At 48.9% G+C, this 5,000-nt stretch overlaps 1 pseudogene; it reads left to right on the top strand.

Moving 5' to 3' along the window:
- LOC126434418 (large subunit ribosomal RNA) overlaps positions 1-74 on the top strand; it is a 2,983-nt pseudogene extending 2,909 nt beyond the window's left edge.
- Positions 75-5,000: the final 4,926 nt, after the last annotated feature.

A 5,000-nucleotide genomic window follows, 5' to 3' on the forward strand; every position in this document is an offset into this window, starting at 1 on the left:
TAGTGACGCGCATGAATGGATTAACGAGATTCCCGCTGTCCCTATCTACTAGCTGCGGCTGTCTCATGCTATGTGCCCCGATTTGCGTGGGCTCATGGTTGGTAATAGGCAGCAGGGGAAGGATGCGACTCGAACATCTTAGCCTCTCCTTCTCAAGTGCTCCTGCTCGCCTTCTCGGGGTGCAGCTGTTAAGCCTTCGGGCGACCGAAGGGCAGGGGCGCGACGGCGTACTGAATATCTTGTACGCCGGTTCCGGCTGCTGCATTTGTCGCGGCGGGATCCTGGCCCAAGTCGGCGAAGGTCACCCGCCTTGCCCCTGGAATTCCGGGGCATGATCCGCCAAGCCGGGGCGTGGTGACACGTCCCCGGTTAGGTTAGATGGGTCCAGACCCCCGAACGTCTGGGGGACCGGCCCGGCACCTGAGTAGGACCGGGTCTTTAGCCTTTTGGTGGAAACTCGGCCTAGTAGGGGGCGAAGGACGGAGGGTGAATCCGCTCTCCCGGAATGCGGGAGGCATTCGTCGGTAAGGGAGCGGGAGAAAACTTCGATGATGCAGCAGTCGAAGAGGACTAGTGCGCTGTTCCCACGGCGTGCTAAACCTAGCAGCTCAGTTGTTGAAAGCTCTTGGTCAAGGGGCGGGACCGGTGAGCGAGCTGCATTTAGCCTCCCCCCATGCCAGAGAGGCCGGTCCGGGGAAAGAGACGGGCCTTCATTTTTTCACTCTTCATCTGTCATTATGGCCGAACTAGTGGAGAGTGATCATGCGCTCGAGGTTGAATCCGTTCGCGACGAAGATTTGTCTGTAGCCGAGCGTCATGCTCGTTTCTTGAGTTTATTAGATTCCAGTGTAAAGAATGGAAAGATCAGTAACGTGGCGATTAATAATATTCGGGATTGTGTTGCCAGGTGGGCGATGGCCCATTCCCAATTAGAAGGCAGACTGATCGAATTACAGAAAGAAAATGAACGTCTTAGGAATCAGCCACCAGTTGTAAAATCATATGCCGCGGTTGCGAGTACCCCTGTGGTAAAGGCGCCGACGGCAAAAGAAACCATTCAAGAAAATATTAAGAAAAGTGTACCAACAGTGTTCATTAAGCCGAAAGAAGGGGAGGACATCCGGGCAGTTAAGACTGCATTTGAAAAATGCATTGATCCAAAACGGGATAAAATAAAAATTAACACTGTAAGAACCGCGAAAAATGTTCTGATTGTTGAGACGGCAACTCCGGAGGACAGCCTGCGGATCATGACAAATCCTCAGCTGGCTGCCAAGGTCAAGTGCGAACCGCCACGGAGGCGAAGGCCTTTGATGTGCCTTTATGATGTTCCATCATACATGAATGCCGACAGCTTGATGGATGCAATATATGTACAGAATTTTGACGCGACAATGACGAGGGAAGAGTTTGATACCCAGTTTAGATTAAGATTTAAAGTTGGACCTAGAGAAAAAGTCACAGTGCATCACGTAGTGGAGGTTTCACCTGAATTATGGAAACCTCTCACCAGAATAGGCAGACTATATGTCGGTTATTCGGCATTAAATATAAAGGACTATTTGGCGGTGCCACGGTGCACCAAATGTCAAGATTTAAATCATACAAACAAGTACTGTCATGAAGAACATGCCTTGTGTGCCCATTGTGGGCAGGCGGGTCATGAAAGAAAGGCCTGTCCTAACAAGGACAAAGCCCCCATTTGCATACCGTGCAAAAAGAGGGGGAGAAAGTGTGGTGGACCGAAAGACTGCCCCACCTACCGGATGTTCCTCGATAGAATAATACAAAGGACTGATTATGGCGACCCTTAAGGCGCCGAAAAAGAAATCACCAAGTAAAATGAAAAGGGACGCGGAACGGGGTAAGTTAATTAGTAAAGCTTTGTCCACAGGTTCGCTGTACAACCCGGAAGAGGTACGGGACACTACTGGAGGATCGATGGTTGACGTCGGCATCCAGACGGATGTCGACTTGGAGACAGCGGTCGGTCGGCTAACTAGTCGACTGTCGAGTACCAAGTTGAAGGAGCCTGGGAAGCAAGATTTGCAGATATCGAATCAAGAAGATGTGAGCAAAGTCCCTACTGAAGATACTAGTGGTGGTGGTGGTAGTGGTGGTAGTAGTAGTTTAGATGAGGATACTGTAAATAATGTAAAGTTGAATACTGTAAATAATGTAAAGCTGAATGGTGAAGGTACTTCTTACAATGCAGTTGGTCCAGGAGGGGTGTACGATGACTTTGAACGCAAGTTGCGTTTAAACAGGCTCGAGGAGCCGGCATTGTTAACAATTGCACTGAGGCAGCTTGTGAGGACAGGACATAGTAATGGTGGAGATATCACGTATCCAGCCTTGGAGGACGTGGATTGCATAAGTTTGCACGCGGCAAATCTTCCGTCGCAACCGGATGACTTAAAGGAGTTGGTGCAGCAGGTGTTTGCCAGGCGAGGCCGTAAATTTGATCTTGAGAAAATATACAAAGACATGGTAAAGATGTACGGTAGAAATGTGGTAGACCTCTCGAAGTCATGGCCCGCCAGCCGCCTGCATGTCTTTTATCCCCCTGGTTGATGGGGTGTTTTAAAGTATTGCAAATTAATGCAATGCGTAGCCACTTGGTTACGCAAGAGCTTAGAAAAATCGCGGAAGACGATTTATTGGATATATTAGTAATTCAAGAACCTGCCTCCTGTGCTGGTCGGATTCCTGGATTTCCAGCAACCGCGCAAGTGGTGTTCTCTGGTGAGAATCCCATGAGCGCGGTTGTCGTTTTGAATAAATGTATTAAAACAACTGTGCTTACACAATTCTGTAACGATCATGTGATTGTGGTCCAACTTAATCTGATGTCGCATTTGTTATTCTTCGTTAATGTATACTGCCAATTCAGACAACACATTATTGGATTTCTTAATCAGTTGGACTGGATTCTAAGAAGGTTGCAGGGAAAGCCGGTTATTGTGTGTATGGACGCTAATGCAAAGTCCCCATTGTGGTTTAGTGTTGAGCAGGATGAGCGGGGAGCTGAGCTGGAAAATCTTATAATGCAGATGCAGCTTGACGTTATAAATCAACCTGGCAACCCGCCTACCTATTCAGGAAGAGCGGGTGCTGTTTCTAACATAGATGTTACGCTTGCAACTCAAAGAGCAGCACCGCACGTCAGGAATTGGAGAGTTGTGAGTAATCTCACAATTAGTGATCATAATTGCATATTTTTTGATTACTATATGGAGCTTGAAGAAGATCCTGGGGACTGGGTGGAGAGATATAACTATCAAAAGACGAACTGGAACCGGCTGGCACAGGTGTTTCGTCCTCCAGGGCTGGGACCGGACGCGGAGATACATAATGTGGACGAGGCGGTGGACGAATTGGTTGCATCTGTTGTGGCGGCTATTGCTGTGTCTGTTCCTCGGATGGCAAGGTTTGTTCGCAAACAGTCTACTCCGTGGTCCCCCGAGCTGACTGAGCTCAAGCGATCTGTCAGAAGGGCGAGGAGTAACTATCAGAGGAGCTTCATACAAGAAGAGAGACAGTACCATCTCAGGATCTATCGTCGCCTCAAAGCCCGATACCAGGATTCCGTGCAACGGGCAAGACGGCAGTCTTGGCAAAATTTTGTGAATGAGCAGCTGGGATTGGACCCCTGGGGGGTTCCATATAAACTTATAAGGGAAAAAATCAGAGCTCCCACAATGCTGTCTACTCTGCAGCTGGAAGATGGACATTGTACAACGACATGGGAAGAAACAGCAAGAGTCCTGATGAAGGTCTTGTTGCCGGATGATGTCGTCGAGGAGGACACTGTGGAACAGCAGGCAATACGGACTGCACTATTTGAGCCATACAGAAATGAAGCACATGTGTACCCTTTCTCGCCCGAGGAGGTGGTCGCAGCGCTCCATACTTTTGCCAGGAGGAAGGCACCCGGCCCAGATGGGGTGCCAGTGGAAATATTACAGTTTTTAGCTCCTCAGCTTGCTCCAGATTTAGCCAAAATCTACAATACATGTTTACAACTGGGGAAGTATCCAAGAAGATGGAAAACTGCAGAAGTGGTGGTCATCAAGAAGGGTACTGATAAGGATCCGCAGTCGCCCAAGTCATATCGACCAATTTGCCTCTTGGACGTGATGGGAAAAACGTTTGAAAAGCTGCTCACTGACAGACTCTTGAGCCACAGGGCTTTGCATGGCATGAGTGATCGGCAGTTCGGATTCCGAAGGGGTCGCTCCACACAGGATGCGATCAATGAGGTGTCTCGGACTGTCCGCTCGGCCAGTGCGAAGTATGTTCTGGGCATCATGGTGGACATTTCAGGGGCCTTCGACAACCTATGGTGGCCGGCGCTCTTCTCACGCTTGCGCGAGATGGAGTGTCCTGGGCCGCTGTATCGATGTCTGGAGGCCTACTGTAATGATAGACTGGCAAGGATCACGGCTCCCGGTGCTGTAGTATCCAAGCAAATATCCCGGGGTTGTCCCCAGGGATCTGTATTAGGCCCGGTTTTCTGGGATATAACTATGGAACCACTGCTGAACATCTTGCAGGGGGATGCTTCAGTCTTGGGTGTTGTGGCCTATGCGGACGACCTTGTCATACTTGTGGAAGGGAATAGCAGACAGGTAATTGAGGAACGTGTCAGAGTAGCCGTTGGGTTGTTACAGAATTGGTGCAATAGATCTAAATTGAAAGTGGCACCCAGGAAATCATTGTACATGTTGTTGAAGGGTAAGCTAAACAGAGACCCAACGGTTCGAATAAACGATGTTATAGTTTCCAGACAAAGATCTGCAAGATACTTAGGAGTTTATCTTGATGAATACTGGAATTTTGGTGAACACATTAAGCAGACTGCTGCAAAGGCGTTGGCCTTGTTCAACAAACTTATAACCATAGGGCAGCGGCGTTTTCATCTGCCGCAGAAAGCACTGCGAATGTATCATAATTGCTTGTTAGCACCTATAGTTGGGTATGGTGCAAGTGTGTGGGCC

The sequence above is a fragment of the Schistocerca serialis genome, unplaced genomic scaffold, assembly GCF_023864345.2.
Source record: "Schistocerca serialis cubense isolate TAMUIC-IGC-003099 unplaced genomic scaffold, iqSchSeri2.2 HiC_scaffold_1188, whole genome shotgun sequence".
In the NCBI taxonomy this organism is placed as follows: Eukaryota; Metazoa; Arthropoda; class Insecta; order Orthoptera; family Acrididae; genus Schistocerca; species Schistocerca serialis.